Genomic DNA, 13,739 nt, shown 5'->3' with positions numbered 1-13,739 from the left:
TATTTAATAAAAATTAAGTGGTATAAACAAAAAGAAAAAAAGAAAAAAAACAAAAAAAACATAGGCATGGTTCCTGCCCTCATAGAACTCATCATCTACTATGGAAAATAATATTGAGCAAATAATGACAAGTGAGTTAAGTGCTATGAAAAGCAAAACAGAGAGCAGCAGTGTGTATAGCAGAATGTCTTCCTTTCTCCAAGTAACCTCTTTAAAAGCAAAAATATTTCTGAAAGAGCTGAGTACTAATCCATTGTAAATTGTTCATTCCTTATTTTAAATTACTAGAATCAAGTGCATCTTCTTATGAGGGTAAGGTTCAGGAGAGAATGAACACATTGAGTGTCTTGGGGTTAAGGATACTGAAAATGAGGAAACTTAGATATAGAGAAACTTAGATAACCCTACATGCTAACTTTCTTACTGGGGATCATGGTCACCAGCTCAAATGCCAACACTGAAGAAATAGATAAACTAAGTGAAAGGAAGCTGGGTGAATGTAAGACAACATGGTGTGGTGGAGGTTGTAAAGAGCTGAAACAGGCCTCCTACAGAACATAGCTACTCCTCAGCTGCTGTTGCTGCCATAGTATGTGTGGTCGATACTACTAGATCTAATTTTAGATTTCTAGAAGTCAGAAGTCTAGATTGTTGTGTAAAATTTCCCAACTTTAAAATGTTGGCAGTTAATTCGTAACCTGTTTAGTCATTTAAAAATTTAAAAATATATATTTGTAGTTAGGATTGTAATAAATTATTCTTATAATTTCATTACTTCTTATTATAGTGTTATTATATATGTAGATATATCAGAAATACAAGACCACAACAAGTATTATGGGTGTTATAGACTGAACTGTAAAAAAATAAATTTCTTTTGTTTAAGCCACCCAGTCTGGGACAGTTTGCTATGGCTGCTCTAGCAAAGTAATCCAATGGCAATAAGCAATTTATTATAGTAATCAAAACAAGTCAGAAAATATGGAAAAATTTGGAAAACTGAGCACATGTGACTGCTGAGGTTGTACCATGTAAGAAGATTTAGTGGAGAGTTCTGTGAAAACTGCCCTTTCTACAAAAGCTCTTTCCTTAGTGGAAACTGCTACTCTATAAGACCACAGCCAAGCACTTGGTGATGGACTTGAGCCTGCTGTTTATTAGTAAGGCCATTAGTCAGAAAGATAAACTAGGAATGAAACAGAAGAACAGAGCCATGGTAGGGTTATCTAAGTTTCTCTATATCTATCTGCCACTATATCTCACTTTAATAAACTTTCTAGTATATTGGCTTCTGTTTCACTTCTTCATCCCAAACAGCATACAACCAACTCAAATACAGAAAAGAGGATTCTTGAAAACAAAACTCTGTTTTATTTGGGAGGAGTAATGCTAAGTCACTAATACACCTGCATACACAAAACATCATTAACAACATATTATTTAGTTTCATTTTTTGAACTTATAAACAGTAACGTATTGTATGATCTATGACTTGGTCTTTTCAGTCAACATTGTGATTCTGAAATCATCCATGTTTATGAGTGATGCCAGAGTTGCTTTCTTTTAATTCATATATAGTGTGCCATAATTTATCAATTCTGCTGATGTGCATTTGGGTTGTTTCTCACCTTTGGCTATTGCAAAGAGTAGTTAAACAATTCTGTATATGTCCCTGGCACTCGTGCTCGGGAATTTTTCTATGGTGCATACATAGGAGTGGAATTCCTAGGAATGTGTATTTTTGAATTTGCAAGATAATGCCAAATTATTTTCCAAAGTAGCTTGCCAATTTTGAATTCTAAGAGTAGTATATGTTATCCCATTATATAGTATCTTAGAAAACACTTGGGCCCGGCCGGGTGTGGCTCAGCGGTTGAGCATCGACCTAGGATCCAGGCGATAGGGGTTCGGTTCCCGGTCAGGGCACATGCCCGGGTTGTGGGCTCGATCAATGACTCTCTCATCATTGGTGTTCTGTCTCTCTCTCCCTCTCCCTTCCTCTCTCTGATATCAATAAAGATATATATTTTTTTTAAAAAGAGAAAACATTTGGAATGCTTAGGCTTTTAATTTTTGAAATCTGAAAGGTATAAAATTGTATTTCCTGTGTCTTTTTTTTTTTTTTTTTGAAAAATATATCTTTATTGATTTTAGAGAGAGGAAAGGAGAGGGAGAGACAGAGATAGAAACATCAATGATGAGATAGTCATTGATCAAGCCCGCAACCCGGGCATGTGCCCTGACCAGGAATCAAACCCTGATCATCTGGATCCCAGGTCGATGCTCAACCGCTGAGCCATGCCCGGCCTGGCTCCTGTGTCTTTTATTTTCAATTTCTTTATTACTAATGAAAATCAGCATCTGTTATATGATTTTTGAGCTTTGGTTTATGTGAAATTCTATTCATATAGTTAGTCCATTTTTCTACCTGGTCATTTGTGTGTTTTTTCTGTATTAAATTATAGGAATTTAGTATGTATCAATCCTTTTTCCCTCCCTTTTTCCCTCCCTCCTTCCCTCCCTCCCTCCCTCCCTCCCTCCCTCCCTCCCTCCCTCCCTCCCTCCCTCTCTTTCTTCCTTACTTCCCTTATTCTTTCTATTGTGATCCATTGTTTTACTTATCTAGCCCTAATCTAGTACTATATTGCCTCAATTCCTATATCTTATATATATTTTTGATATTTTGCAGTAGTGCTTTCATTATTTCTTCTTTAGTTGCATCTTCACTTTTTGTTTTGCCACATAACTTCTAGGAATATGTTCTCAAGGTCCAAGAAAAATTCTAATGTTATTTTGATTGAAATTGCATTGAATCTATAGATGACTCTTGGAAAGAGTGACATTTTATGATACTAATGGTTTCTATGCATACACAAGATAGATTTTACTATTTATATGTAATCTTCAATTACTTTAAATAAAGCTTCATATTTTTCACCCAGATTTTCTTAGATATCTTTTATTACTCTGACTATAGATACCTTATATTATCATTATTTAAAAAATATCTTTATTGAGATATAATTCACATACCATGCAATTACTCATTTAAAGTGTATAGTTCAATGGTTGTTACTATAGGCACAGAGTTGTGTGACCATCACCATGATCGATTTTAGAACATTTCAACTTACCCAGCAAGAAATCCCATACCCATTAGTCTTCACTCCCTAATCCCACCATCTCTCCCAGGCCTTGGCAGCAACTAATGTACTTTCTGTCTCCATAGATTTGCCTGTTTTAAACATTTCATATTAATGGAATCATTAAGACTGGTCTTTTCAGTCTGGCTTTTTTTCACTAGTATAATATTTTCATGAGTCATACAAGTTGTAACATTTGCTCTTTCTTTCTATTTTGATAAAATATACATAACATAAAATTTATTATTTTAACCATTTTAAGTGCATAACCAGTGGCATAAAGTATATTCACATTGTTGTACAAATATTACCAATATCCATCTCTAAAATTTTTTCATTATCCCAAACTGAAACTATCCCCATGAAACAATAACTCCCCTCCCTTCACCCTCTGGTGACTACTATTTCTATCTCTATGAATTTGAATATTTTAGTACTTTATATAAAAAGGATTATATAATATTTGTCATTTGCATATGGTTATTTCACTGAGCATAATGTTTTTGAGGTTCATCCATATTACAGCATGTATCAGAATTTCATTCCTTTTGAAGGGCAAATAATATTACATTTTATGCTATCCATTCATTTTATTGATGGACATTTGACTGTTTCCACTTTTGACTGTTGTGAATAATGCTTTTATGAACACTGAGGTGCAAAATGTGTGAGTTAATGTTTTCAATTCTTTTGGGGAGTTGCTACATCATATGGTAATTCAATGTTTCATGTTTTTGAAGAACTATCATACTGTTTTCCATAGTGGCTGCACCATTTTATATTCCCACAGGCAATGTGCAAGGGTACTAATTTCTCCATAGCTTTGCTAACACATATATATATATATTTTGTAAGGGCCATCTGTGATGATTAATTTTATGTGTCAACTTTTCTAGGTGACAAAACTCAGGTATTTAGTCAAACATTATTCTTCATGTTTCTTTGGAGGTATTTTTTAGATGAAATTAGAATTTAAACCAGTAGACATAGAATAAAGTAGATTATCCTCCATAATGTGGGTGGGCTGAATCAGTGTACAAGTCTTTTGCCTCCTTAGTTACATTTATCCCTAATGTTTAATTCTTTTAGATGCTATTGTAAATGAAATTACTTTCTTAATTTCCTCCTTGGATTGTTGCTAATGTATAGAAACCCAACTGAATTTGTGTGTGGATCTTGTATTGTGCAACAATGCTGAATTGTTTATCAGTTATAACAGTGTGTGTGTGTGTGTGTAATCTTCAGGGTTTTCTACATATAAGATTATGTTATCTTTGAATAGAGATAATTTTATTTCCTTCCCAATTTTGATGCTTTTTATTTCTTTTTTTTGCCTAATTGCTCTGTCAATTTGGGTTTTCTTTCTTTGTATCCTAGTCAACCTAGCTAAAATTTGTCAATTTGTTGACCCTTTCAAAGAATGAACTTTTGGTTTTGTTGATTTACTCTATTACTTTCTATTCTCTATTTTATCTCTCATTGCTCTAATCTTTATTATCTCATCATTCTGTTATTTATGGATTTAATTTGTTCTCCTTTTTCTATTTCCTGAAATTGTAAAGTTAGGATGCTGATTTGAGATCTTTTTTAAAAAACATGTGTTTACAGCTTTAAAATTTCCTTTTAAGACTTCTATTACTGCATCCCATTAATTTTGGTGTGTTGTATTTTTGTTTTGATTTCTCTATAGATATTTTATAATATTCCTTGTTATTTCTTCTTTGACTCATTGATTGAGTGTGCTATTTAATTTTTACATATTTGTGAACTTTCTAGCTTTCCTTCTGTCATCAATTTCTAGTTCCATTCTATTGTAATCATAATGATGCTTTTTATTTTTTTAATCTTTCAAATTTAGTAAGATTTGTTTTGTGGCCTAATATATGGTCTATCCTAGAAAATATTCCATGTGCACTTGAGAAAAATGTGTATTCTTGGATTTTTAAGTGGATATTTCTGTATATGTTGGTTATGTCCAATCATATTGACTTTATTGTGCTCTAATTTACATAAAGTTAAGTATACACATTTTATGTGTATAGATTTATGAGGTTTGACAAATGTATATATCTGTATAACCACTACCACACTCAAGATGGAGAAGATTTCCATCACTCCAAAATTTTCCATCTTAATCCTTTTTAGTTGATCCCTCCACCAACTGTGGCCTTAGACAACTACTGATATGCTTTCTGTCACTATAGATTTATTTGACTTCTAAAATTTCATATAAACTGAATCATACAATACACACACAGACACACACATACACACATACATTCACACACACGCCAGGAGCAAAATGTCAGACTAGGAAGCTACAACTCATCATTCTTCTGTGGAAACATCAAAACAAAAGCAGAAAATGGCTGAACATGCGTTCTGTGACAATATACATATTCCTTAAGCATAGATATATACTTACAATTCGAATCATGGCATTTATGGAGAATCTATGATTTACTTTATAAGAAATAGCCAAAATGGTATTCAAACTGGTAGTAACATTTTAGAGTTCAAAAAGCAACGTCTGAGCATTCTAGTTTTTCCAAATACTGTTCAGATAGAATTTTTGACCATTCTAGTGAGTGTGTAGGGATTTCTCATTGTGGTTTTAAGTTGCATTTCCTCTAAGAGCAATGATGTTGATTGTGTGCTTAATATATATGTACATGTATAATTTTCAGAATTGTCCAAATATTTTGCCCCTTTTATTAGTGGGTTGTCTTCTTAATATAGAATTTTAAGTGTTCATGTATTCTGGTTAAAATGTTCTTTTTCACATATGTATATTACAAATATATTTTCTCGTTCTGTGGCTTGCCTTTTCATTTTCTTCATGGTGCTTTTAAAGATATAAAAGTTGAACTTTGATGAAGTCAAATTTATCATTTTTTATAGTTTTTCTTTATGTGACCTATTTTTGCTCATATCAAGAAAATCTGTTTATTTAACTAAGGCTAGATAAAAATTCATTTCCAAAAATGTTGGCTCAGATATTCTGTGGAATAGGAATTAATACTGAACATAATAGAGATGCCTTGGCTTTACTTTGTGGTTTCTAGTCCCTCGGCTGGTAGATTCAATGACTGATTATTATAAACTTCTGAAGACACTTACGTTATTAATGTAAGTTGATGCTAGCTATCCATTGAAACCTTACTTTGGATTTTCATTTGGTAAGCCTAAATATGACCTCTCCATATGACCTGGAGTTCCTCAGAACATAATGTCTGGATTCCAAGGGAAATTGTCTTGAGAAAGAGAAAGACCAGACAGAAGAAACTGTATCCTCCTTATGATTTAGCCAGAAATCATATAACATTATTTCTACTACTCACTATTGGTCAGAAAAGTTACAATTCCCATCCCAGGCTCAACAGGGAGAGGACAGAAACTTCATATCTCAGAGGGAGGAGGTGTCGCTCACACTGCAACATATATGTGGTGTATATATGCCATGGGTCTACTACCATCTACCAGAGTCTGTACTCTGGTCAAAATAATCCACATTCCTTCTACATACAAAATTCAGAAGTGCCCCCCCCCCCCAGGCCAACTCTCATCCCATTACAGCAACAGGTTCAATCTCAAGGCCTAGGCCTAGGATCTCCTTCACCTACATCTGTTCTTTTGGGATGAGGCTCCTCAGCTGTTGTTCCTCAAGTATAACTTTTCAAGTATGCCTTCTCTTGATTTAAAAGTCCTGTGAATTAAAAGGAGACTATTTATAATACACACACACACACACACATATATATATATATATCCTCCAACATGAAATGTTTGACAGGAATACATCTTCCTTTCCAAAGAGAAAAGCAGGAAACATGCTGGAATCAGTGGCCCATAGAAATTCAGAAATACAGTTAGGTACATGTTGCCAGTTCTTGATTAGGGCTTAGTCTTACTGCCTATGAATGATTCAACAAAGCTTTTGATTCTATGCTTTTATTTTTTATTTTTTAGTGTTCAAAATATTACAGATGTCCCCGTTTTTCCCCATTGACTCCTTCCCCCTCACACCCACTCCCCTCCCCAGACCTTCACCACACTATTTTTTGTGTCCATAGGTTATGCATATATACGTATAGATTCTTTGGTTAATCTCTCCCCATCCACCCCCACCTTCCCTCTGAGATTCATCAGTCTGATCCATGCTTCCATGTCACTGAATCTATTTTATTTATCCTTTTTTTTTTTCAATAAAAAGTAGCATGTGCTTATAGCTCCCCCCATCCTTCTTATTCATAAAAGGTTGGGGTTCCAAAGATCTCTTTTAAGTTTTTAATCTGAGCTAATATAAATCTTTTAAAAAACTTAGTGATTTTCTTATGAATTAGCAATCTTCTCCATTAACGAAAGCCACACTCACAAATTTCTTTGAGATTAACCCTGCTCTCATTGAGCACTCTATAAGACTTCTGAAGAATAATGAATGTTCTTAAGATATTACAAACTTTATTGCTCAGTTGAGAAGATCTGTGAGACAAGTCATTAAGATCTTCAGGAGAGCTTTTGTTCAACTAAATGATTCTTGACAGTACGACATTGGATCTTTCTTTATTTGGTTTTACAAAGAATTTTATATTCTTACTATATATCTTCTCTAAAACCCTTCCCTAATTATAGAATCTTTGAAAGCCTGCAAATAACAAATGGGTTTTTAACTTTCTTTGTATTTAACAATTCTTTCTGTAGATTATCTCTCTAGCATTTTTCTATAAGCATCAACGAGAAGGCAGGTGTCAGCTTTGACACTTTACCTTGAAACTCCTTAGTTACATCTTCCAGATAGTTGCAGATGACAGTGTCTAAACTTCCCACCACTGCATAACAACTTTTTTCTTTCTTCCATACTTTGATAACAAATTCCTTGCTTTCTTTTAATCCTTAAATGACACATTTTATGAAGGCTTTTATGCTTCCACTAATAATCTGAAGGCTTTCCAATTGAAGACTAACATCTGATTCTCAAACTATTGCTATATTAGTTTTTTGCTTTATGGCAGAATGCCACGCTCATGTAACAATTATCTTCTAGTTAGTATAGCTGTGTGACAAATTAGTCCAATATTTATGGTGTAAAACAATCATTTATTATGACTCATGGATTTAATGGGTCAGGAATTCAAAAGGGGAAAAGTGGAGATAGATGTCTTTTCTCTGCTCCATGGTGTTTGAAGCCTCAGCTGGAAAACACCACCACTGTATGTAGAAATTTCTGCATTCTTCTCCAAATAAAGTTAACCCCTCCTACTGCCCTAGTAGTATTTCTGCACTGTGGAGTTGAGGAAATGGTTGTGATGGGAACAGACCCAGAAGAAAATACCATAAATTCCACTGTTCTAATCATGATTCAGTAAATTTTCTTGAATAAACAGTTCTCAAATTGTTTAATGCCTTTGGCCAGTTCCCAGTCTTTGGATTTTTAAAAATAATTTTGTTCATTTTTATTATTGCTTTTATTGCTTTTTCAGCACAGGATTTGCTAAACTCCTCACCCAGCCATTCTGGAAGTCCCTTCCTCTCTACTTTCTTCACCTTCATTTTTCAAAGATATTTTTGCTGAGTAAAGAATTTGTGCTCCACTGTGTTCTACCTTGTATTATTTTCAATAAGAAATCTACTGTCACTCTTATCTTTGTTCTGGTGTATATAATAAGCTTTGTCTTTTCTCTAAATGCTTTTAAGATTTTTTTCTCTATTGATATTTTAAGTAATTTGATTATAGCATATCCTAGGGTCATTTTCTTGTGCTTAGAGTTTATTGAGCTTCTTGAAACTGTAACTTAATTATTTTAATCACTTTTTGACCATTTTAGCCACTAGTTCTTCAAATATGCTTTCTATTCCTTTACTTTCTCCCATCCTTTAGTGACTCCAATTCTGCAGCTTGAATTTTTTTTATAGTGTATTTATGCCCTATTCATTTTTTCTTTCTGTGCTTTATTTCAGATAGTTTTATTGAAACATTCACATTCACTAATTATTTATTTTGCACTATCTGCTCTGTTGTTAATATTCAGTGTGTTTTTTTATCTTAAGTATTTGGATTTTCATCTCTAGATATTCTATTAGGGTCTATACTTTTCATGTCTCTATGTAGTATATTCAATTTTTCTTTTGCTTCTTGAAAATATGAAATACTATAAGTATAATATCTTAATGTCCTTTTCTACTAAACCTATATGTCAATTCAGGGTCATTTACAATTGATAAATATTTCTTGTCATTATTTTACTCTGTTTCTTATTCTTTGCATGCCTGTAAATTTTGATAAGATAACAGACATTGTGAATTTTATTTTGTTTGATGATGGATATATGTGCATTCCTAAAAATACTCTTCAGCTTCATTCTTTTTTAAAACATATTTCACTAGTATAGAATTCTAGGCTAACTTTTTTTCTATTTCTTTCAGCATTTACACTGAAAGTCTCACTGTCTTCTAACATGTATATTTTTCTGATCAAGTATATGCAGTCTTTTAAAACATTTCTTTCTCTGTGTATTATGCATCTTTGGTTGATTAAATGATTTTCTCTTTGTTACTGGTTTTCAGCTATTTGATCATGATATGCTTTGGTGTTTGTTTTATTTTTTTGCTGTTTGGGGTTTGCTGAGATTCTTGGATCTGTGTTTATACTTTTTATCTAACTTGGAAATTTTCAGTCATTATTTTCTAATTTTTTTGCCTTCCTTCACTTCTGATATTCCAAATATACATATGTTAGCCAGATTCCCTGTTGCTCTTCTAACTTTATTATTTTCTCTCATTGCTCAGTTTAGATAGTTTCTCTTCTGTGTTTTAAAGAGTTTATTCTTTATTATTTTACTAGCTGTTTTCCTCATCCAGTGAATTTTTCATTCTAAATAGTATATTGCTCAGCTCTAGAAGATCATTTGGTTCTTTTTGTAACACTGATTTCTCTCTTTATTACTGTTATGTGTTTTGTTAATTCTTTGGGCATATTTATACCAGCTGTTTAAAATGTTTGCAAATTCTATCTCTAAATTTCTGAGCCTATTCTTAGTGACTTATTTTCATTCAAGTCATAGGTGACATTTTTCTGCTTCTTTACATGTCTATTAATATGAATTGGATGCTTGACCAGTGTGAAGTTTACATTGCCAAGCACTGGAATTTTTTAACTTGCTTAAGTCAGCATTGGACTGTGTTATGACTAACATTAAGTGTACTTTGGGATCAGCTTGATTCTTTTGAAGCCTGTTTTAGGCTTTGTAGCATGGGTCTAGAGTGGCACTTACTCTAGGTCTAGTTTAGTCCTATTACTAAGGTATGACACTTGTGAGATTCTCTACTGCATTATCTAAGTGCACAACAACTCTTCATCCTGGCTGCTTAGAATGAGAGTATCTCACAGCCCTGGAAAAGTGCTCAGAATTATTCATCTTACAGCTATCTTTTTTTTTCTTTACCATGAATTTTCACATTTCTCATGGATGTCTTAGTATTCATAAGGGGTCACCTATGAATATTCTAGAAACTTTTCTTTGAATAGCTCCTTCTTATTCACAAATTTCAGGTATCTCAGCCTCCTCAAATTCCAAATTACCTTTTCAAGTCAATAAGATCCCTGTTCTCTGTTTGGTTTTCTCTTCCTCATACTTTTGGTCTAAGAATTGTCTCTAGGAAGAAAGCCAAGGTGATCATAAAGATCATCTCATTGTTTTCCATTTTTTCTTGGATCATTCACTTTCTATTGTCATTGTCTGTAAACAGTCTTAAAATATTTTGCCCGGTTTTCTGGTGGTTTAGAGGAAACTATTACCTGTTACTCCTAATTTTAAAAATGTTCTTTTATAAATTGTCTCTTTTTAAATTGTATTTCCAATTGTTGATGTGGGTATATAGAAAAGAAATTTAATGTTTTAATATTACATTCAGCAACCTTACTTTCCTAAAATAGTTCTGATAGTTTATCTGTGGTTATTCTTTCAGTTTTCTACATAAATCATTTTTATCATGTATAAATAATAACTTTTATTTCAGGCTTTTCACTTTGTGTTTCTTTTTGTCGTTGCCTACACTGCTAAGATTTCTGGCCTGTGATTAATAGAAATACTGATAGTGAGCTATGCTATCTTATTCCTGATTTTAAAACAAATACTACTACCACTTCACCATAATATCTGACCTGTTATATAGAGTTTTCTTTTTAAAAAAATGTTTTTATTGACTTCAGAGAGAGGAAAGGAGGAGAGAGAGAAGCATCCATTGGCTGCCTCCTGCACACCCCCTACTGGGGATTGTGCCTGCAACCATGGCATGTGCTCTGACAGGAACTGAAGCCTGACCTCCAGGTTCATGGGTTGATGCTCAACCACTGAGCCACACTGGCCGGGCAGTATAGGGTTTTAAAAAAATGCTTTATGTTAGTATAGCATAAGGAATATAGTCAATAATATTGTAATAACTATTTATGGTGCTAGGTGGGTACTTGGAATATTGGGGGGACCACTTTGTAAAGTATATGATTGTCTAACCACTATGCTGTACACCTGAAACCAATATAAAATAATATTGAATGTAAACTGTAATTGAGAAAAAATGCTTGATATTAGATTGAGGAGATCTGCTTTTATTCCTTTGTATTTCTCAAGTGTGTATATAATATGGTTCCTCAGATCACTAGGGATCAGAAATAAATTAAAGAACAACTGGGCCCGGCCAGGCATGGCTCAGTGCTTGAGTGTCGACCTAGGATCCAGGCGATCAGGGTTCGATTCCCAGTCAGGGCACATGCCCGGGTTGTGGGTTTGATCCCCAGTTGGGGGCATGCAGGAGGCAGCCGATCAATGACTCTCTCATCATTGATGTTTCTATCTCTCTCTCCCTCTCCCTTCCTCTCTCTAAAATCATTAAAGATATATTAAAAAAAAAAGAACAATTGGTCAGCAAGTAAAGATTGAGGTAGGAACTCCTAATTATACTTGCAGTTAATCAAGGCCAGAAAGGTTGAAGCATCAATGAATCAAGGTAGATGCACCCAACAACAGTATTCTGAATTCATCAATGAATTTGAGCCTGGTACTACATTTAGTTTCCAATGGTGCTGTTTATGTACCCCCAGCTTAGGTGGGAAGTAGTGTCAGGGTAGGGGTGTTGCTATCTCCTAAGAAGCAGTCACTGTTGGCTAACAGAGCAGTGCCTATAGGTGAGTTGTGATATAATCAAGTACATACTATCCATATTAGATTTCTAGAGAGAATGAGTGAATTCATCGACTTTATTTGCCAGCTGAGGAAGCTGAACTATTGTTATAATGCTAGAAATAGATTCCATTCATTCTCTTTCAGAAAATGTTTGCCCTGCCAAACAATATGCTAAGATCTGAGAAACAACAGGAGAATTAGATTCACTGGCTCCCTATCCTCACAGAGCTTGAGGTCTAACAGATTCATGGGTAATTTGTATCTACAGTTTTACATTATTTTTATTATTATTTTTAAAATTTTATTTTTGTTTAAAATATTACAGATGTCCCTTTTTCTACCCAATGATCCATTCCAGCCCGTCTCATCACCCTCCCCAGTACCTCTCCCCACCATTGTCCGTGTCCCTGGGCTGTGCATATATGCATATAAATTCTTTGATTACTCTCTCCCCCTCCACCCACCCACACTCCTCCATCCCTCTGACATTCGTCAGTCTGATCTATGCTTCCATGTCATTGAATCTATTCTGTTCATCAGTTTATTAAGTTCTTTAGATTCCACGTATAAGTGAGATCATGTGATGTTTGTCGTTCGCTACCTGGCTTATTTCACTTAGCATAATTTTCTCCAGGTCCATCCATACTGTCCCAAAGGGTACGAGATTCTTCTTTATAGCTGCGTAGTATTCCATGGTGTGAATGTCCCACAGCTTTTTATCCACTCATCTACTGATGGGCACTTGGGCTGTTTCCAGATCTTAGCTATTGTAAACTGTACTGCTATGAACATCGGGGTGCATATATCCTTTCTGATGAATGTTTCAGGATTCTTAGGATACATTCCTAGGAGTGGAATCACTGGGTCAAAAGGCAGCTCCATGTTTAATTTTTTGAGGAACCTCCATACTGTTTTCCATAGTGGCTGCACCAGCCTGCATTCCCACCAGCAGTGTACTAGGGTTCCCCTTTCTCCACACCCTGGCCAGTACATGTCGTTTGTTGATTTGTTGATGGCAGCCATTCTGACAGGTGTGAAGTGATACCTCATTGTGGTTTTAATTTGCATCTCTCTGATGATTAGCGACGTTGAGCATTTTCTCATGTGTCTCTTGGCCATCTGTATGTCCTCTTTGGAGAAGTGTCTATTCAAGTCCTTTGCCCATTTCTTAATTGGGTTGTTTATCTTCCTCTTGCTGAGTACTATGAGTTCTTTGTACACTTTGGAAATTAGCCCCTTATCAGATACATCCTTGGCAAACATGTTTTCCCAGACCGTGGGGTTTCTTTGTATTTTGAGGGTGTTTTCTTTTGCTGTTCAGGAGCTTTTTAGTTTGATGTAGTCCCATATGTTTATTTTTTCCTTTGTTTCTCTTGCCCTAGGAGATGTATCAGTGAAAATTCCACTATGTGGGATG

At 34.4% G+C, this 13,739-nt stretch overlaps 1 pseudogene across 1 annotated transcript in view; it reads left to right on the top strand.

Annotated features, from left to right (window-relative positions):
• The first annotated feature begins 432 nt into the window (after nucleotides 1–432).
• Nucleotides 433–13,739, top strand: part of LOC308551732 (ubiquitin carboxyl-terminal hydrolase 10 pseudogene) — a 36,128-nt pseudogene continuing 22,821 nt past the window's right edge. Inside the window, exon 1 of the transcript in view lies at nucleotides 433–499. The product of the transcript in view is annotated as a ubiquitin carboxyl-terminal hydrolase 10 pseudogene (transcript). The remainder of the gene's footprint in view (nucleotides 500–13,739) is intronic.

This window comes from Miniopterus schreibersii (genome assembly GCF_964146895.1).
Source record: "Miniopterus schreibersii genome assembly, chromosome: X".
In the NCBI taxonomy this organism is placed as follows: Eukaryota; Metazoa; Chordata; class Mammalia; order Chiroptera; family Miniopteridae; genus Miniopterus; species Miniopterus schreibersii.
The sequence above is the reverse complement of the archived record's forward strand: the minus strand, read 5'-3'. Positions and strand labels throughout refer to the sequence as shown.